The 22491-nt window shown below is 43.9% G+C and overlaps 1 protein-coding gene across 8 annotated transcripts in view; it reads left to right on the forward strand.

Moving 5' to 3' along the window:
- Window positions 1–22491, forward strand: part of TRIM13 (tripartite motif containing 13) — a 275480-nt gene that overhangs the window by 137822 nt on the left and 115167 nt on the right. For all 8 annotated transcript variants that reach the window (XR_013224054.1, XR_013224053.1, XR_013224057.1 and 5 more), the window contains one exon: window positions 3095–3202. The gene's annotated coding sequence lies outside the window, so the exon portion shown is untranslated. The remainder of the gene's footprint in view (window positions 1–3094; window positions 3203–22491) is intronic.

A 22491-nucleotide genomic window follows, 5' to 3' on the forward strand; every position in this document is an offset into this window, starting at 1 on the left:
TGTTATCCACACAATCTCCCCAGCATAGCGCTCCTGTGCAGGCGTACTTATCTGCCTTTAAATACATACGACACATTAAAACTTTTTTTTTTTTCTTTCCTGTTGAGGGCAGAGCAAAGTACTGCAGTCCTCAAGCACCAGGGCTCTCTGACTTTTCCTGATGCCTGCGGGCTGCAGTACTTTGCTCTGTCCTCAACAGGAAAAATAGATGTTTTAATGTGTCAAATAGGGGTCCAGCTTGTAGTCCAAACTTGGCTTACCGGGGGTAGTGGTGATGAAGCAGGGTCACAGCAGACAGGGTCGCTGCTACAGGAAGCTGGCTGCAGCAGGAGCTGGGCAATGCTGTGGGCCCTGGACTGGGAGGAGGGGTTGTCCCAGAAGTGGGCTTTATAAAAATGTCCGCAGTGTGGACAGGAGCAGAATCCCTGCTCTACACATTGCTCTCTTGGTGGTGGGCTTCAGGAAAATGGCCACCGCTGCAGCGCATGCGCAGATTGAGATCTCGGCTCGTCATTGCGCTGGCTTCCTGCAGCAGCAATCCTGCCTCCTGTGACCTTGGTTCGGCCACAACCACCCATTTCCCTGGTAAGCTACATTCAGACTATAAGATGCACCCCCATTTTCCTCCTAAATTTGGGGGAGAAGTGCATCTTACAGTCCACACAATACAGAATAGAAACATGCACTACTTCTGAACCAAATACTGAATGTGTGAATATGGCCTAAGCGTCCATATGGAGTATGGGAAATCTTCAAAACTAAGTGTAATAAACTCTCAGCTGTGGAGTTAGACACTGTTTTAGCCCCTGGGGATTCCCTGGTGTCACAACCCAGCTGTCGGATGACCCAGAAAAGGGGATGCTTCCCTTTCCCTAACACTAGGGGGGCGCCGTAGCTCACCGTACTCCCTGGAATACATCTGACAGTGAAGGCAAGGGTGGAGGCCCTGGCATCTTATCTTGAGTTAGCCTTCAATCTGTTCTCTTCCCCTACCCAGGGAAGAGGGGCACTACTGTGCACCATAGTACACCAACCCGACAATGCAACGCAAACAAGGGTTAACAGAAAACTCTAGGCATATTCACTCACATATAACAGAGGAATGCATGGAGGTAGGGGAATAAACAAAAAGAGAAGGATAGGGAATTAGAACACATAGAAATCAAGCAACAGTCACTGATAACTCCTTCAACTCTCCTTATATGAACTCCTCTCCCTCCGTTAGACATACAGCAAATGCTAGCTCTGACAAGGATTTGTAACAGAGCCCAGATTATAAAAGGGAAAGGAGTGGCTAGCCGATGTGAGCTGTGAGCACAGGGATTTCCAACATGGCCAATTTTCCTTCTGGCAGAACAGGGGTTAAAGGGACTCTGTCACCTGAATTTGGAGGGAACAATTTTCAGCCATAGGGGCGGGGTTTTCGGGTGTTTGATTCACCCTTTCCTTACCCGCTGGCTGCATGATTGGATTGAAGTTCATTCTCTGTCCTCCGGAGTACATGCCTGCACAAGGCAATCTTGCCTTACGCAGGCGTGTACTATGGAGGACAGAGAATGAACTTCAATCCAATATTGCAGCCAGCATGCAGCCAGCGGGTAAGGAAAGGGTGAATCAAACACCCAAAAACCCCGCCCCTATGGCTGAAAATTGTTCCCTCCAAATTCAGGTGACAGAGTCCCTTTAAAATGAAGTGCTTCTTTTCAGTGCCGGAGTAGGAGCAATCGGATGCTGCGATCTTCTGGCTGCACACTGTTGTGGTAACCCCATGACAGTAACCTTGGGTTTCAATTCTGCACCTTTCTCTAAGATACCGGCTAGTGAGCTTAAAACTGTGGCATGGGGCCTGGTTGATAGTATTTCCACCCCTTTTGTAAGTATACAACCACTACCTACTTGTGGTTCTCCAGCTGACGCTTGCATTTTGGATTAAGGCAGGGTGATCCAGTTTGACCTATTTTTGGTCATGGAATGTAAGGAGCTATGATGGAGGCATAATCAATTTATTTTCCTAGAAGCTTTGGATATTAATCTTCCTTAATTTCTGCAGCGTACTACCTAATGCGAGTAAGAAGACTGGATCTGGCTTTTATTTTCTGTACATGTTTAGTCTAGTAATGAACCCGACACTTTGGCTGATATTGAGGAGCAGCAAATGTGATGTATCATCCATATAATAAAATATTAGCTGGCAGCGTTATCCGTTGTACATTTACTGTGACCAGTTTTTAATCTCAGAAGCTGTGTTACCATTTAGATGTATGATCTGGTGTAAATTTATATAATGTATTGGCCTTCACCCTTCCCCAGCATTCACCACTTACATCCCAGGAGAAGCTGATTCAATGGTGCCTTCACTTGTGGTTCTGTGCAGAAAATTAAATATTTCTAGCATATCTTATATATTTTTTTGTTTCATGTCAAAACATCCAGTGGCTTCCAATTGACTATTTGATTTGGCCTAACTAACGTCTAAGCTCTCATATTACTCTAGGTAAGCATACTGTATAACAAGCAATCTGTAACGTACGCGCACATCTGTTAATTCAATTGTGTCACACAGCGAGATCTCATACAAAGTTCAGTCCATATTTGAGTAGACTAACGCCAGCGCTAGCATCCACTCGAGCACCAGGATATTATGTTATAATTGCAATTGCTATATATAAACAGCTGTCTCTGCCGTCTGGATGTTAACTCCTTCAGGACTGGCTAATTTTACATTTTAGAGGGGTCTTCTCAAGTTATTACATTGCTTTAATTTGTTAGCATGAAAATAAGCACACTTGCAATTGACTTTTTTCGATCTGCTGTCATTCTCTTGCTGTGAGAGCTTTTATCTTTCATAGTGTACAGCTGGTTTCCATGGTCTGCCTCTAGTGTCTTACCAGACCCTGGCCGAGAGAGTGCGCAATATTAACATTCCAAGAGAGGAATAAACTACTCTAACGTACCAACCACCTCTCCAGCCCATTCATTTCTCTACAGTATTTATATAATGTTAAACATGGGTAACTTTTTGTCTCATTGTTGCGCTATGCGAATGTGTCCTTTGTATCTCTTTGGGATTAACCTGTTATATCTTAATTTGCAGCCAGGATTACTCATCGAACAATCTAACTTTCCATGACCTTTGGCTCCAGAGACTATTCACTACTAGGGACTAAAGGCAAGAGGCTGACTTTCCTTTTTGCTGTTGCAGGTATGTAAAAAATGTTTTCAGTTTCAATCTCCAATTCTATTGTCACAATGACTGTCTTCCTTTCCAAAATCTTTCACCCAGAGGCATAGCTAGAGGTTTAGCTTTGGGGGGGGGGGCGACACATTTGAGTGGGCACCTGACAAGTTGCTTACAACTATGGTGGTACACTCTACTCTTGGGTATAGGAACAAATAACACACAAAGCAACCATATATGTATGAATAGATCTTAAAGAAAAAATGGATGGAGTGTTATAGATGTATAGTACGGTAGCTATAATGGGTGAATGGCAGACCATTCGGATCAACAACTGGTGTACAAAGAGGACAAACCGAACATGGTCATAAAAAAATTAGGAGGACAAAAATTAAGGTATATAAAAGACAATGTTTGAGACAGTGTAAAAAAGAGAGGCAATGTATGGCACAAAAAGTACCTGTAACGACCAAAACGAGGTCAATTGTGAGAACTGGTAATCACATGGAAAACGTTTTATTTTTTTTTGTACTACTCATTTATGTGATTGATTAGTCATTTTTCACATGTATATTCAAGGTGCTCACGATAGTGTGTATAGGTTACTCAAGGGACCAGGTGCATGAAAGACCATGGGTCAGTTCCGATGTGAATTAGGACATAAATGTTAACGGAAACTGGGGAAACAGTGGATCTAATGCATGGATAATAATGCAAATTAAAGGTAATACCACTGTGGGTGTAGATGAATAATGGTGTAAAACACATTAAGTATAAGAAACACACAATCTAATAGTAATGACTTGCCCCGGTGTTGTACTGAATGACTAAATAAACATGACAGTATTAAAGACTCATAGCTGGATTTTTCCAGCGCAGGCAGGCAGGTGGGTGGAAGCAGTAATGCCCCCCGACGCGCGTTTCAGAATGAATCCTTCGTCAGGGGTCACAATTGACCTCATTTTGGTGGTTGCAGGTACTTTTTGTGCTTCATGTGCCATACATTGCCTATTTTTTTGTTACATTGTCTCAATAAACATTGTCTTTTATATACCTTAATTTTTGTCCTACTATTTTTTTTTTTTTTTTTTCATGACAATCATGTTTGGTCTGCCTCTTGGGTATAGGGCAGTGATTTCCAAATTCCAGTCCTCACGGCCCCCAACAGATGTCCCAACAGCTACCCTATATACAACGTGATTGGCCCACAGTCCCCCTACAAGTTATATTAGAGGTTGTCCACTACTTTATCATTAATGACCTAGGTTGCACATCGTTCTGCCCAGGACTCGTCCAGTGCATTATTTTCCCGCACACCTAAAGCGATCTTCAGCCCACAAAACAGATGACTGTACTGCATGGAGAACATTTCTGCCTACTCTACTGCAGGGCTTAGCTGTGCCATGCACAGTAGCAATGCTGTTGCTTTGATGTTTGAGGCGCACCAGAATTATCCCAAAATGTTTGTGTTTTTAATTTACTGTTAAAGGGAACCTATCACCCCGTTTTTTAAATATTCGATAAAAATAGTGTGAAATAGGGGCAGAGCTGGGCTTTACATTAGTGCCTTTTTGGTGCCTTTACACCCCCGTTAGGCTGCCGAAATACCTTTGTGAAGTGGCCGTTTTGTCCTGTCACTCAAGTTGGTCAGGTCGGATGGGCGTGGTCACAGCGCTGTTTCTCCCCCAGATCAGGCTCATTACGTTGGTGGCGTAGTGGTGTGCGCATGTCCAAGGTCCCGAATCCTGCACAGGGGTGTGAAAATAGCAGCGATGTCCGTTATTCCATTGGTGGTCGGTGGGCGCGGCCATCTTGCTTTGGCCGCGCGTGCGCAGAAGCGGCGCTCTGCTGGCCGCGGCTTCAGGAAAATGGCCGCGGGCATCCGCGCGTGCGCAGATGGCTATCGCGGCGGCCATTTTCGTAAAGCCGAGATGCGAACTCTGCTTCACGAAAATGGCCGCCGCGATAGCCATCTGCGCACGCGCGGATGCCCGCGGCCATTTTCCTGAAGCCGCGGCCAGCAGAGCGCCGCTTCTGCGCACGCGCGGCCAAAGCAAGATGGCCGCGCCCACCGACCACCAATGGAATAACGGACATCGCTGCTATTTTCACACCCCTGTGCAGGATTCGGGACCTTGGACATGCGCACACCACTACGCCACCAACGTAATGATGAGCCTGATCTGAGGGAGAAACAGCGCTGTGACCACGCCCATCCGACCTGACCAACTTGAGTGACAGGACAAAACGGCCACTTCACAAAGGTATTTCGGCAGCCTAACGGGGGTGTAAAGGCACCAAAAAGGCACTAATGTAAAGCCCAGCTCTGCCCCTATTTCACACTATTTTTATCTAATCTTTAAAAAACGGGGTGATAGGTTCCCTTTAAGTTGTATATAGTTAATTGTTTTTCTTCAACCATATTTACTTTCTATCCATTTAAACTGCAGAATGGGAAGTTCTAAATACATATTTAGATATGTACAACCACAATAACTGATCCAATCCGCCCACCTGATCCCAACTGACGATCTACTGGATAAGACTCATAAAAAAAAACTTTACACATTTGCATAAGCATCTCCCCCCCCCCCCAAGAAGAAAAAAACTACATTAAAAAAATTGAAACCCTTTAAAAAATATATTAATCAGATCCCTGCAGTCACACCACACACGATAGATCCAGATTTCTGCAGGGTCTAAAAGCCATAACTGGTAATATTGGTGAAAAGCAGGAAAATGGCAAGTACTGCCACCAGAAGCCAGAGGGACAGGACATCCTGTAAGTTACTAATTTCTTAGAATTACTGACTATATCCTTGGCTTTGGCATAAAGCCGATATGAATATCATTTAGTGTAAAATTGTAACATCAAATACCTAAGAACATAACTGCATCCCTGATACTTAAAGAAAGAGGCGTTTTTATATTTGAATGAACAGGCAACAGAAGACTAGTGTAAGCTGCCGACTACAATTTTACTAAAACCCAATTTTATAGATCCTTTAAGTAATGTGCCACACTAAAGATAATAAAATGTAATATTTATTAGAAAATAATTCATGAAACAATATATCATGTTAAAATATATATCTACCAAAGAAAGGCATATGCCTTTAAGCAGATCTCTAGGAGAAAGTGTCTATTTTGGAAAAAACTTACATGTGTGTATATCCTATAAAAACTACATGTACAGCACAATGAATATACCAAAAGGAAGACAAAAGTGTAAATAAAAGTGATAGAAACCCACACATTTCCGTAAGTGGCTGTACCCTGGCTCGCGTTTTACACTCTGCTTTCTTAAAGAGAATCCCTACTTACACTGTCTACCCTTCCATGTGTTCATTGTGCTGTGTATATATGTATGGCATAGGATTAGAAATGGATAAATGTCTTATAGATGCCTCTCCATTAGTAAGCTGTGGGCTTGATGTCACCAAACAATACAAAGGTGACATCAACCCTACAAATATGAACCCCACTTGCCACCGTTACAGGGCAAGTGGGAAGAGCCGGACAAAGTGCCAGAATTGGAGCATCTACTAAATGTGCCTGCTGTGGGCTTCTATTTTTAGGCTGGGAGGGTCAATGTCAATGGCCCTTTACCAGCCCCCAGCTGTCTGCTTTAGCTTGACTGGTTGTCAAAAATGATGGGGGGGGGGCCACGCCGTTTTTTTTTTTTCTTTTACATTTATTTAAATATATAAATAAAATTGTGTGGGGACCTCTCTATTCTTGATAAACAACCTTGCTAAAGCTGATAGCTGAAGGTTGCAGCACGCAGCTGCCAGTTTTGTCTGGCTGGCTATCAAAATACATGTGAAGCCATGTAATTTTTTAAAATTTTTATTTATAGCACAGGTACTGGCTGAATACTCCCATCAGCCACCGCCTGCTGTCACTGTTAGCGACAGCAGGCGTAGGCTGATGGGAGTAGTATTCCCATCAGCTGACACCTGTGACCGCAGGTAAAATTTTGACAGCTAGGGAGCCGCAGAGCTAAAACATCTGACAGCAAGGGAGCCACAACACTCCGACTGGCAGTAATGATCTTTCAGCCAATCAGAGGCAGTGTTTGCCGGGCTGTCATGCACATTACAGTGTGGCAAACACTGGGTGTTAGGGCCCCCCATTCATGTGAATAGGGTTTGGGTACTGTTCTGGTAACCAAACTTTTTTTTTTTTTTTTTAACTTCTGCCGAATCTGCCAGACCCGAACATCCAGGGGTTTGCCCATTAGTTATATGATATATATTATAATACTGTTTATTTTCGTGGAATAAACTATTAAGTCACCAAACTAACGAGCATTTTACTCCTTACGACCTTTTGTACTCTTCTAAACGTACCATTGCTGCTATTGTAATGTGCAGCAGTACACATCCAGGTCAGAAGTCTAACGTGTATCTGCCACATGTGCCCATATCTTCTGCCTTTGTTTTTCTAATGAGTGGTGGTCCTGGCTCTTGCATCTCCACTGATTAAAACCTTTAGGCTACGTTCCCACCAGGAGCTTTTTGGTGTGTTTTTTTTTTCCAAAAAAATTTGCAGCGTCAAAAACTCATCGTGAGAACATAGTCTTAACATGTTTCTGTCGCATGCCAAGGTTTTCTGAAAGTGTAGCTACATTTTAAAGGGAATAGTTTTTAATCTGGGGGGTATATACAGTGCCTTGTGAAAGTATATGGGCCTCTGGAACTTTTCAACCTTTTCCCACATATCATGCTTCAAACATAAAGATATCACATGTAAATTTTTGGTGAAGAATCAACAAGTGGAACACAATTGTGAAGTTGAACGAAACTTGTTGTTTATTTTAAAATTTTGTGAAAATTCAAAAACTGAAAAGTGGGGAGTGCAATATAATTCGGCCCCTTTACTTTCAGTGCAGCAAACTCACTCCAGAAGTTCATTGTGGATCTCTGAATGATCCAATGTTGTCCTAAATGCCTAATGATGATAAATAGAATCCACCTGTGTGTAATCAAGTCTCCGTATAAATGCACCTGCTCTGTGATAGTCTCAGGGTTCTGTTTGAAGCACAGAGAGCATCATGAAGACCAAGGAACACAACAGGCGGGTCCGTGATACTGTTGTGGAGAAGTTTTAAAGCCGGATTTGGATACAAAATGATTTCCAAAACTTTAAACATCCCAAGGATCACTGTGCAAGCAATCATATTGAAATGGAAGGAGTATCATACCACTGCAAATCTACTAAGACCCGGCCGTCCCTCTAAACTTTCATCTCAAAAAAGGAGAAGACTGATCAGAGATGCAGCCAAGAGGCCCATGATCACTCTGGATGAACTGCAGAGATCTACAGCTGAGGTGAGACGGTCTGTCCATAGGATAACAATCAGTCGTACACTGCACTAATCTGGCCTTTATGGAAGAGTGACAAGAAGAAAGCCATTTCTAAAAGTTTTCCATAGTGTCATTTAAAGTTTGCAACAAGCCACCTGGGAGACACACCAAACATGTGGAAGAAGGTGCTCTGGTCAGATGAAACCAAAATCGAACTTTTTGGCAACAATGCCAAACAATGTTTGGCGTAAAGGCAACACAGCTCATCATCCTGAACACACCATCCCCACTGTCAAACATGGTGGTGGCAGCATCATGGTTTGGGCCTGCTTTTCTTCAGCAGGGACAGGGAAGATGGTTAAAATTGATAGGAAGATGGATGAAGCCAAATACCGGACCATTCTTGAAGAAAACCTGTTGGAGTCTGCAAGAGACCTGAGACAGGGACGGAGATTTGTCTTCCAACAAGACAATGCTCGCAAACATAAAGCAAAATCTGCAATGGAATGGTTCACAAATAAACGTATCCAGGTGTTAGAATGTCAAAGTCCAGAGCTCAATCCAATCAAGAATCTGTGGAAAGAGCTGAAAACTGCTATTCACAAACGATCTCCATCAAACCTCACTGAGCGCGAGCTGTTTGCCAAGGAAGAAAGGGCAAGAATTTCAGTCTCTCGATGTACAAAACTGATAGAGACATACCCCAATGTTGTGAATTTGGATTCTGGGCTCCCCCGGTGGCCGCTTGTGGAATTGGACTTGTCATCCTCTTTCCTGTTTCACCTGGTTCCATCAGTAGTGGGTGTCGCTATTTAAGCTCATTTCTCTGGTGGTTTCTTGCCGGTCAACAATGTTATCTGATGCCTCTCAGTGCTTGTTCCTGCTTCTGACAACTACTAGATAAGTTGGACTTTTGTCCATGTTTCATTTTGCCTATTTGTTCCAGTTCACAGCTGAAGTTTTGTTACTGTGTCTGGAAAGCTCTCGTTGATCAGGGATTGCTACTCTGGCGTTATGAGTTAATGCCAGAGTTTAAGGTAATCTCTGGATGGTGTTTTGTTAGTGTTTTTCTGCTGACCATGAAAGTATACTATCTGTCTTCTGCTATCTAGTAAGCGGACCTCAAATTTGCTAAGACTATTTTCCTGCTGCGTTTGTTGTTTCATCTGAACTCACCGTCATTATATGTGGGGGGCTACTGTCTTCTTTGGAATATTTCTCTAGAGGTGAGCCAGGTCTTATATTTCCCTCTGCTAGCTATTTAGGTCTTAGGCCAGAGCTGGGCATCTAGCAATAAATAGGAAATGCTACCTGGCTATTTCTAGTTGCGCGGCAGGCTTAGTTCATGGTCAGTATAGTTCCATCTTCCGAGAGCTTGTCCCTCTATAGGCTTGCTATGATCTCTGCCCGCAGAGATCATGACAGTTTGACCGGCCCATAAAGTGTTAAAGACCCAGGTTGAGAAAGGAGAGTTATTAGAAGTCTGCTGGAATTTCTTTTTTTTTTTTTTTTTTTCCTCCAGTTTGCCTTGCTGCAGTCTTTTTTCTCTCTCTCCTCCTAATCTCTGTATTGCTCTGTGTGCACCTGACGATAATGGATCTTCAGAGTGTAACTGCGGGTTTGAATAATCTCATCACGAAAGTACAAAATTTACAAGATTTTGTGGTACATGCTCCAGTATCTGAGCCGAGAATTCCTTTGCCGGAGTTCTTCACAGGGAATAGAGCTAGCTTCCAGAATTTCCGAAATAATTGTAAGCTTTATTTGTCCCTGAAGTCTCGTTCAGCTGGAGACCCTGCTCAGCAGGTTAGGATTGTGATTTCCTTGCTCAGGGGTGACCCTCAAGATTGGGCCTTCTCATTGCCAGCAGGGGATCTTGCGTTGCGCGATGTGGATGCGTTTTTTCTGGCCTTGGGTTTGCTTTATGAGGAACCTCATTTGGAACTTCAGGCAGAAAAAACTTTGATGGCACTATCTCAGGGGCAAGACGAAGCTGAGGTTTACTGCCAAAAATTCCGTAAATGGTCTGTGCTTACTCAGTGGAATGAGTGCGCCTTGGCGGCAACTTTCAGAGAAGGTCTCTCTGATGCCGTTAAGGATGTTATGGTGGGGTTCCCTGTGCCTGCAGGTCTGAATGAGTCCATGACAATGGCTATTCAGATTGATAGGCGTCTGCGGGAGCGCAAACCGGTGCACCATCTGGCGGTGTCTATGGAAAAGACGCCAGAAAGTATGCAGTGTGATAGAATTCTGTCCAGGAGCGAGCGACAGAATTTTAGACGGAAGAATGGATTGTGCTTCTATTGTGGGGATTCTACTCATGTTATATCAGCATGCTCTAGGCGTACAAAGAAGCTTGATAAGTCTGTTTCCATTGGCACCATTCAGTCTAAGTTTATTTTGTCTGTAACCCTGATTTGCTCTTTGTCATCCATTGCCACGGACGCCTATGTTGACTCTGGCGCCGCTCTGAGTCTTATGGATTGGTCCTTTGCCAATCGTTGTGGTTTTGATTTAGAGCCTTTGGAGACTCTTATTCCTCTGAAGGGGATTGACTCCACCCCATTGGCTAATAATAAACCACAATACTGGACACAAGTAACCATGCGTATCAATCCGGATCACCAGGAGATTATTCGTTTCCTGGTGCTGTATAATTTACATGACGATTTGGTACTGGGATTGCCATGGTTGCAGTCTCACAATCCAGTCTTGGACTGGAGAGCAATGTCTGTGTTGAGCTGGGGATGTAAGGGTATTCATGGGGACTTACCTTTGGTTTCTATTTCGTCGTCCATTCCCTCTGAAGTCCCTGAGTTCCTCTCTGATTATCAAGACGTCTTTGACGAACCCAAGCTTGGGTCGTTACCTCCGCACCGTGAGTGCGATTGTGCCATAGATTTGATACCGGGTTGCAAATATCCAAAGGGTCGTTTGTTTAATCTGTCTGTGCCGGAACATGCTGCTATGCGGGAATATATAAAGGAGTCTTTGGAAAAGGGACATATTCGTCCATCTTCTTCTCCCTTGGGAGCTGGGTTTTTCTTTGTCTCAAAAAAGGACGGCTCTTTGAGACCATGTATTGATTATCGGCTTCTGAATAAGATCACTGTTAAGTACCAATACCCATTGCCATTGCTTACTGATTTGTTTGCTCGTATAGAGGGTGCTAAGTGGTTCTCCAAAATTGATCTTCGTGGGGCGTATAATTTGGTGCGGATCAGGCAGGGGGATGAGTGGAAGACCGCATTTAATACGCCCGAGGGCCACTTTGAGTATTTGGTCATGCCTTTTGGTCTTTCTAATGCCCCTTCAGTTTTCCAGTCTTTTATGCATGATATTTTCCGCGATTTTCTGGATAAATTTATGATAATATATCTGGATGATATTCTGATTTTTTCTGATGACTGGGACTCTCATGTCCAGCAGGTCAGGAGAGTTTTTCAGGTTCTGCGGTCCAATTCTTTATGTGTGAAGGGGTCTAAGTGCGTTTTTGGGGTCCAGAAAATTTCCTTTTTGGGGTATATTTTTTCTCCCTCTTCCATTGAGATGGATCCCGTCAAGGTGCAAGCTATTTGTGACTGGACTCAGCCCTCCTCTCTTAAGGGTCTTCAGAGATTTTTGGGCTTTGCCAACTTTTACCGCCGATTTATTGCTGGTTTTTCGGATGTCGTTAAACCACTGACTGATTTGACCAGACATGGCGCTGATGTTGCTAATTGGTCCCCTCATGCTGTAGAGGCCTTTCAGGAGCTTAAGCACCGTTTTGCCTCTGCCCCTGTGTTACGTCAGCCTGATGTGAATCTGCCTTTTCAGGTTGAGGTTGACGCTTCGGAGATCGGAGCTGGGGCAGTGTTGTCGCAGAAAGGTTCCGACTGCTCCGTCATTAGGCCTTGTGCTTTCTTTTCTCGCAAATTTTCGCCCGCAGAGCGGAATTATGATGTTGGGAATAGGGAGCTTTTGGCCATGAAGTGGGCGTTTGAGGAGTGGCGCCATTGGCTAGAGGGGGCTAGGCATCAGGTGGTGGTATTGACTGACCACAAAAATTTGATTTATCTTGAGACTGCCAGGCGCCTGAATCCTAGACAGGCGCGCTGGTCTTTATTTTTTTCTCGTTTTAATTTTGTGGTGTCATACCTACCGGGTTCTAAGAATGTTAAGGCAGATGCCCTTTCTAGGAGTTTTGACCCGGACTCTCCTGGTAATGCTGAACCCACAGGTATCCTTAGGGAGGGAGTAATTTTGTCGGCCGTTTCTCCTGATCTGCGGCGGTCCTTGCAAGAGTTTCAGGCGGATAGACCGGATCGTTGTCCGCCTGATAGACTGTTTGTTCCGGATGATTGGACCAGTAGAGTCATCTCTGAGGTACATTCTTCTGCATTGGCAGGTCATCCCGGAATTTTTGGTACCAGGGATTTGGTGGCAAGATCCTTCTGGTGGCCTTCCCTGTCACGAGATGTGCGAGTCTTTGTGCAGTCATGTGACATTTGTGCTCGGGCCAAGTCTTGTAGTTCTCGGGCTAGCGGACTGCTGTTGCCCTTGCCTATTCCTAAGAGGCCTTGGACACACATCTCGATGGATTTTATTTCAGATCTGCCTGTTTCCCAGAAGATGTCTGTCATCTGGGTGGTCTGTGACCGTTTCTCTAAAATGGTCCATTTGGTTCCTCTGCCCAAGTTGCCTTCTTCTTCTGAGTTGGTTCCTCTGTTTTTTCAGAATGTTGTCCGATTGCACGGTATTCCTGAGAATATTGTTTCTGACAGAGGTACCCAATTTGTGTCTAGATTTTGGCGGGCATTCTGTGCTAGGATGGGCATAGATTTGTCTTTTTCATCTGCTTTTCACCCTCAGACTAATGGCCAGACCGAGCGGACTAATCAGACCCTGGAGACATATCTGAGGTGTTTTGTCTCTGCTGACCAGGATGATTGGGTTGCTTTTTTGCCATTGGCAGAGTTCGCCCTCAATAATCGGGCCAGCTCTTCCACCTTGGTGTCCCCGTTTTTCTGTAATTCGGGGTTTCACCCTCGATTTTCCTCCGGTCAGGTGGAATCCTCGGATTGTCCTGGAGTGGATGCGGTGGTGGAGAGATTGCATCACATCTGGGGGCAGGTTATGGACAATTTGAAGTTGTCCCAGGAGAAGACTCAGCGTTTTGCCAACCGTCATCGTCGTGTTGGTTCTCGGCTTTGTGTTGGAGATTTGGTGTGGTTGTCTTCTCGTTTTGTCCCTATGAGGGTCTCTTCTCCTAAGTTTAAACCTCGGTTCATCGGCCCTTATAGAATATTGGAGATTCTTAATCCTGTTTCTTTCCGTTTGGACCTCCCTGCGTCCTTTTCCATTCATAACGTTTTTCATCGGTCGTTATTGCGCAGGTATGAGGTACCTGTTGTACCTTCAGTTGAGCCTCCTGCTCCGGTGTTGGTTGAGGGTGAGTTGGAGTACGTTGTGGAGAAAATTTTGGACTCTCGTGTTTCCAGACGGAGACTCCAGTATCTGGTCAACTGGAAGGGTTACGGCCAGGAGGATAATTCTTGGGTCAATGCATCTGATGTTCATGCTTCTGATCTTGTTCGTGCCTTCCATAGGGCTCATCCTGGTCGCCCTGGTGGATCTGGTGAGGGTTCGGTGCCCCCTCCTTGAGGGGGGGGTACTGTTGTGAATTTGGATTCTGGGCTCCCCCGGTGGCCGCTTGTGGAATTGGACTTGTCATCCTCTTTCCTGTTTCACCTGGTTCCATCAGTAGTGGGTGTCGCTATTTAAGCTCATTTCTCTGGTGGTTTCTTGCCGGTCAACAATGTTATCTGATGCCTCTCAGTGCTTGTTCCTGCTTCTGACAACTACTAGATAAGTTGGACTTTTGTCCATGTTTCATTTTGCCTATTTGTTCCAGTTCACAGCTGAAGTTTTGTTACTGTGTCTGGAAAGCTCTCGTTGATCAGGGATTGCTACTCTGGCGTTATGAGTTAATGCCAGAGTTTAAGGTAATCTCTGGATGGTGTTTTGTTAGTGTTTTTCTGCTGACCATGAAAGTATACTATCTGTCTTCTGCTATCTAGTAAGCGGACCTCAAATTTGCTAAGACTATTTTCCTGCTGCGTTTGTTGTTTCATCTGAACTCACCGTCATTATATGTGGGGGGCTACTGTCTTCTTTGGAATATTTCTCTAGAGGTGAGCCAGGTCTTATATTTCCCTCTGCTAGCTATTTAGGTCTTAGGCCAGAGCTGGGCATCTAGCAATAAATAGGAAATGCTACCTGGCTATTTCTAGTTGCGCGGCAGGCTTAGTTCATGGTCAGTATAGTTCCATCTTCCGAGAGCTTGTCCCTCTATAGGCTTGCTATGATCTCTGCCCGCAGAGATCATGACACCCCAAGCAACTTGCAGCTGTAATCGCAGCAAAAGGTGGCGCAACAAAGTATTAAGTTAAAGGGGCCGAATAATATTGCACGCCCCACTTCTCAGTTTTTGAATTTCCACAAAAATGTAAAATAACCAATATATTTCTTTCAACTTCACAATTGTGTTCCACTTGTTGATTCTTCACCAAAAATTTACATTTGGTATCTTTATGCTTGAAGCATATGTGGGAGAAGGTTGAAAAATTCCAGGGGGCCGAATACTTTCGCAAGGCTATGTATGTATGTGTGTGTGTGTATATTTCTTTTCATTTATAGCAGTAGTTACAGTATGCTCACTCCCTCATAGAAGTGGCTTTCTGTGTCATGTGCAGGAGAGGGAAGTGGATTATTGTACACAGCAAATTCTGGGGAAAAGAAGACTCACAGATGCTGGCGTACCCACAACGTATTTTTAGGCAGAATACTGGTGGGCTTTTGCTCGAAGCGTCTTTTCTGATCACTTTTCGCAGCCAAGTTGAAGCCATTAGAATGGACCACTCATCTTTAAGCTGCTCCAAAGCCTCAAATGGTTAAAACTGGTGACAAAGAACAGAACATGTGCATATAGTCATTTTTACTTTGTTGGGCATGTGTTCATTGTTTTAATAATTTTTTTTTTTTTTTAGTGCTTTTCCAGGCTGGGTCGTGTGCACATACCCTAAAGAATAATACTCAGTGATCTGGAATAAAGCAGATTAGGGATAGTGTTTGTATTGTTCCATTTGCATTTTTTTTTGTTAATTTGTGCTTGGAGTGGTTTATTGAAAGCATTATATAATTAGTCAGTGTTGGGCTACCATATATAGACATGGGAATAGCTGGGCCTTATTCTCAGTAAGGGAACTAACACTATTTTTGCAATATTTCTTGAGAACAATGATGGAAGCAATTCCCGCCAAATGTCTGCTGCTTCTGTCACGTAGCCCTGTACTTGGCCTTCTGCTGTTTCTTGACTGCTGAAGAATGACCTACATCCTTTCACTAACAGAGTATAGTATGGATAACCCCTTGAACCTCTGCATTAGAATATAATCGGGCAGTATTTAATAAATTCACTCCGTTTTCTAGTCGTGTTCTTGCCTTTAGACCCTGTTTTTGTCTCTGCTGGATGTGACTTGACTGTAAGTCCCAGTGACAAGCTGTGGTAGATAAGTACAAAATGTGTATATATACTGCTCAATATCAGTCTCAAAATCACAGTTCTGATGTAATGTAGGAGTTGATTCCTGGGGGTTCCTGTCCATTGATCACAAGCGATCTCCCTTTTGGTGTCAATTGAGCATGTGTACTGCTATTACATACAGCGGGGAAATAAGTATCGAACATGTTGCCAATTTTGTTAGTAAATAGATTTCTAAAGGTGCTATTGACATGAAATTCTCACCAGATGTTGGTAAAAAAAAAAACATCCTATCCAGGCAAAGAAATCAAACCATATATGTCCCTAAAATAAATTGTGTATAATGAGGAATGACACAGGGAAATAGTATTGATCACACTTACTGAAACGTAATTAATACGTGCATTGCGCAGGTGTGATTTTGGCCCATACTTCATCACAAATATATAGCCAGAAATTTTTTTTTAAAACTTTCACCATTTTTTACCAGAGAAAACAAAAATATTAGCAAAAAGTCAAATTGTGGTTTTAAAACATAACTTTTACTAGTTAGTTTTCTAGAAAGAGGCCATTACCTCCATAAAAACAATGTGACTATTACCCATCACACATATATCCATTTAAATGTCTCAAACCCCTATCTAGGGGAATATAGTACAAATCCCTATTCTCTGTCAGAGAAAGAGTAAATGTATTTACCTCAGATATATACCGTGAATCAAAAATAGAACCCAGAGCCCCACCTCAAGGAGTTCCACTTGGGTTATTTCTTATCTATAATGTTCAGATATCCTTATATCAGAAAAAAAGTCTGCCACATATTATTTCATGCGTAGTATGGAAAAGAAAAAGGAACGGTCTCACCATATGCAGCTTTTTCTTTTTTATCGCAAAATTCAGAGTCTGGGTCCAAATACAGTCTGTCAGTCCCTAAATTTGTCTGACCCTGGTATCCCAATGCCTCCCGCCCTTACACAGCCAGTCCACAGCTAGCCCTATATCTAGCCAGCCCTATATCGACCCTCTGTGCTTCATACTTCATCACAAACACTTTTCATGTCCTGAAGGTCCCGTGGGCTCCTTCTATGAACTCTGAGCTTTAGTTCCTTCCATAAATTTTCTATTGGATCCACGTCAGGTGATGGCTCGGCCATTGTAGCAGCTTTATTTTCTTTATCTGAAACCAATTGAGTTTCCTTGGCCGTGTGTTTGGGTTCATTGTCTTGCTGAAATGTCCACCTTTCATCCAAATCCTGGTAGATGGCAGCAGATTTTTTTAACAAGAATGTCTTGGTACATTTGTCCATTCATCCTTCCTTCAATCATATGAAATTTGCCCGTGCGCTATGGTGAAAAACATTCCCACACCACAATGTTCACACCTCTAAACATCACTCTTGGTAAGGTGTTTTTGGAGTGATATGCAGTGCCTTTTGGCCTCCAAACATGGTGTGTATTATGGCATCCAAATAATTCAATTTTTGTCCCCTCTGATCAGACTATATTTTCCCAGTATTTCACATGCTTGTCTAAATGTTGCTTGAGCAAACTATAAATGCTCTTGAACATGTTTTTTGTTCAGCAATGGAGTCTTGCGAAGTGAGCGTATGTACAGGCCATGGAAGTAGAATGCATTACTTACGGTAGTCTTCTTTGAATCCATTGTACCGGCTTATACCAGGTTTCTATAGCTCTCCACAGGAGTTCCTTGGGTCTTGGACATCTCTTCTGATAATTATTTTCACTTTTGTCTGAATTCTTGCTGGGAGCACCTGGATGTGGCCGGGTTTATGGTGAAATTATGATCTTTCCACTCCTGGATTTAACATGATCAAAGATGCAGTGAATAGTTTATTGCTTCATCAATATAAAGAGTAGTGATGAGCGAATATACTCGTTACTCGAGATTTCCCGAGCACGCTCTGGTGTATTTTTTAGTGCTCGGAGATTTACCGTATATACTCAAGTATAAGCCGAGAATTTCAGCCCATTTTTTTAGGCTGAAATTGCCCCTCTCGGCTTATACTCGAGTCATTCCCAGGGGTCGCAGCTGTCTAATAATACTCACCTGCTGCTGGCCCGGTCCCTGGACGTCCCTCGTTCTCCAGGCGCTGACAGCTTCTTCCTGTATTGAGCGGTCAAATGGTACTGCTCATTACAGTAATGAATATGAACTCCACTCCCATAGGGGTGGAGACGCATATTCATTACTGTAATGAGCGGTACCATGTGACCGCACAATACAGGAAGAAGCTGCCAGCGCCCGGAGAACCACGGACCGTGCTGGGAGCAGGTGAGTATGACGAGGGCAGTGCGCTATATTCCCCTGTTCCTCGTTCCACTGTCAGAGCCGCTCTGTCTTCTGTGTTCTCTGCAGTGACGCTCAGGTCAGAGGGCGCGATGACTCAATTAGTGTGCGCCGCCCTCTGCCTGAGCGTCAGTGCGGAGGACGCGGAAGACAGCGGCGCTCAGCGGTGGAAAGGGAAAGGTGGGTATAGCAAGTGCCGGGGACCTGAGCGACGAGGTGAGTGTAATTTTTTTTTTTCTTTTTTAAATCGCAGCAACAGCATATGGGGCAAATATCTCTATGGAGCATCTTATGGGGCCATGTGCAGCGTTATATGGGGCAAATATTTCTATGGAGCATCTTATGGGGCCATAATCAGCATTTATGCAGCATTATATGGGGCAAATGTCTGTATGGAGCATCTTATGGGGCTATAATCAGCATTTGGGCAGCACTATATGGAGCAAATGTGTCTGGAGCATCTTATGGGGGCCATAATCAGCATTTGTGCAGCATTATATGGGGCATATTTTAATATGGAGCATCTTATGGGGCCCATCATAAACTGTTTGGAGCATTATATGGGGCATATTTTGTATGGAGCATTATATGGGGCCCATCATGAACTGTATGGAGCATTATATGGGGCGTATTTCGTATGGGGCCCATCATGAACTGTATGGAGCATTATATGGGGCTCCTGATTCAATATGGATATTTAAAAACACTTAACCTAATGATGTCTCAATTAATTTTACTTTTATTGGTACCTATTTTTATTTTTGACATTTACCGGTAGCTGCTGCATTTTCCACCCTAGGCTTATACTCAAGTCATTAAGTTTTCCCAGTTTTTTTGTGGCAAAATTAGGGGAGTCTGCTTATATTCGAGTCGGCTTATACTCGAGTATATACGGTAGTTTTTATTGCCGCAGCTGAATGATTTACATCTGTTAGCCAGCATAAGTACATGTGGGGGTTGCCTGGTTGCTAGGGAATCCCCACATATACTTATGCTGGCTAACAGATGTAAATCATTCAGCTGCGGCAATAAAAACTGTTAGCCAGCATAAGTATATGTGGGGATTCCCTAGCAACCAGGCAACCCCCACATGTACCGTATATACTCGAGTATAAGCCGACCCGAGTATAAGCCGACCCCCCTAATTTTGCCACAAAAAACTGGGAAAACTTATTGACTCGAGTATAAGCCTAGGGTGGAAAATGCAACAGCTACCGGTGAATTTCAAAAATAAAAATAGATGCTCCATACTGTTCATTATGGCCCCATAGCTGTGCCATATAGTGCTCTGCACCATTATTGCCCCATAGCTGTGCCATATAGTGCTCTGCACCATTATTGCCCCATAGTTGTGCCATATAGTGCTCTGCACCATTATTGCCCCATAGCTGTGCCATACAGTGCTCTGCACCATTACTGCCCCATAGCTGTGCCATATAGTGCTCTGCACCATTATTGCCCCATAGCTGTGCCATACAGTGCTCTGCACCATTACTGCCCCATAGCTGTGCCATATAGTGCTCTGCACCATTATTGCCCCATAGCTGTGCCATACAGTGCTCTGCACCATTACTGCCCCATAGCTGTGCCATATAGTGCTCTGCACCATTACTGCCCCATAGCTGTGCCATATAGTGCTCTGCACCATTATTGCCCCATAGCTGTGCCATACAGTGCTCTGCACCATTACTGCCCCATAGCTGTGCCATATAGTGCTCTGCACCATTATTGCCCCATAGCTGTGCCATACAGTGCTCTGCACCATTACTGCCCCATAGCTGTGCCATATAGTGCTCTGCACCATTACTGCCCCATAGCTGTGCCATACAGTGCTCTGCACCATTGCCCCATAGCTCTGCCATATAGTGCTCTGCACCGTCCATTATTGCCCCATAGCTGTGCTGCTGCTGCTGCAATAAAAATAATAAAACACATACTCACCTGTCTTGCTTGCAGCTTCTCGGCGCCATCTTCCCGGCGTCTCCCTGCACTGACTGATCAGGCAGAGGGCGGCGCGCACACTATATGCGTCATCGCGCCCTCTGCCTGCAGTCAGTGAGGAGAGAGAGACGCCGGGAAGATGGAGACAGCGCCCGGCGTGTGGAACGCGGCAGGTGAATATGACATACTTACCTGCTCCCGGCGTCCCGCTCCTTCCCCCTGCCTGTGTTCGGTGCCGCAGCCTCTTCCTCTGTCAGCGGTCACCGGCACCGCTTCATTAGAGAAATGAATAGGCGGCTCCGCCCCTATGGGAGGTGGAGCAGCCTATTCATTTCTCTAATGAGCGGTCCCACGTGACCGCTCAGGGGAAGAGGCTGCTGCACCCGGAGACCGTGGGACGGGCAGGGGGAGTGACAGGATCGCCGGGACTAGGTAAGTATGCCTCAGCGCCCTCTCCCCCTCACCCGCCGACCCTGCCACAGACCGTGACTCGAGTATAAGCCGAGGGGGCACTTTCAGCCCAAAAATTTGGGCTGAAAATCTCGGCTTATACTCGAGTATATACGGTACTTATGCTGGCTAACAGATGTAAATCATTCAGCTTCAACAAGAAAAACTAAATCTCCGAGCACTAAAAAATACTCAGAGGACCCCCGAGCATGCCCGAGAAATCTTGAGTAACGAGTATATTCGCTCATCACTAATAAAGAGCAAGTTTTGACCCTTTGTAGTAATTGGGTCTTATTGTAGCACTTGGAAAAATCCACCCATGCCTGGGGGGGGTCAAAATTTAGCACTTAAACATTATTCTTTTTACTGATGGTAAACGGATTCAAAATGAACATATTCTGTGAATGCTTTATCTAACTTTTTTTATTTTAGTAGCCATTTGAGTTCTTTCCTAATGTTTCTACTTAAAAATAAAAGTAAAAATGCACTGTAAAAAAATATACGGTCCCAAGACACAAGTAAATAACAAGTTGGTCAGTCTTCTATAACGAACAAATAAGTCAGCAGTCTGTAGCGCCAAAACTTGCAAATATGAAAATTGCATTACTGTACTAGAAATATGAAAAATTGAGAAAGTTTAGCTCAAATTGGCCAATTCATGTGTACCTGGTAGCCATGATAAGGCATTTCTCGTTTACCAGGACCTAGCCGCAATTCCAAGATTGGGGCTCTGGAAAACGTAGAATTAAGCTCTACATTCCCCTTCTTGTATGGGGCGCAGATGTCCATGGTTTGCCACCACTCCATTTTTTAATAGGACTGCCGGAAATAGAGTACAAGTGGTAAAGATGCTCACTTCTTAAACCCTGTATACTACAGCAATGTTCTGCTTTTCCTTGTGTGGTTGACCGGTACCCCAGGGCTCATGCACACAACACTAATCCCTATGGGCACCATACTACAGATGTATAGTCCAATGCTGTGCGGGACCGACTTCCATATAGAGGTTTTTATGTTGTGGAATGACCGCCTATAGCAGGGTCTTGCATGAGAATGACATAACTTCTCTGAACCGTATTTGGATGCCACTACTTCTGCTTTTTTCCTGTGTTGAGTATTTGTAGAGTTTCTTGCTCTATCATTTGGTTTTATCACTCTTTTGACAGCATATTTATAGACTACTAGCTGTACTACCCGGCTTCACCCGGGTTAATGACTGCTGTTAGCAAAATAGAATGTGTTAACAAAAATGTATTCTGCACACAAAAACCACAAAACAAATAGATAGAAATGTAATTATTAAAAGGCAAAAACTAAGCTAATAGAAGAATTTCACAACATATATTAGCTTTGTTATACTGAGAATGTCTTTGTTGCCTATATTAACCAATCAGAGCTCAGGTTAATTAACTGTAGCAAAATAGAAGCTGAGCTGTGATTTATTGCTATTGGCAGCCTGATAAATCCCCAGCCAACAGTAAGCCCACCCCCTGGCAGTATATATTAGCTCACACATACACATAATAGACAGGTCATGTGACTGACAGCTGCTGTATTTCCTATATGGTACAATTGTTGCTCTTGTAGTTTGTCTGCTTATTAATCAGATTTTTATTTTTGAAGGACAATACCAGACTTGTGTGTGTTTTAGGGCGAGTTTCATGTGTCAAGTTGTGTGTGTTGAGTTGCGTGTGGCGACATGCATGTAGCGACTTTTGTGAGATGAGTTTTGTGTGGCGACATGCGTGTAGCAACATTTTGCGTGTCGAGTTGCATGTGACAG

Source organism: Ranitomeya variabilis, chromosome 3, assembly GCF_051348905.1.
Source record: "Ranitomeya variabilis isolate aRanVar5 chromosome 3, aRanVar5.hap1, whole genome shotgun sequence".
NCBI lineage: Eukaryota > Metazoa > Chordata > Amphibia > Anura > Dendrobatidae > Ranitomeya > Ranitomeya variabilis.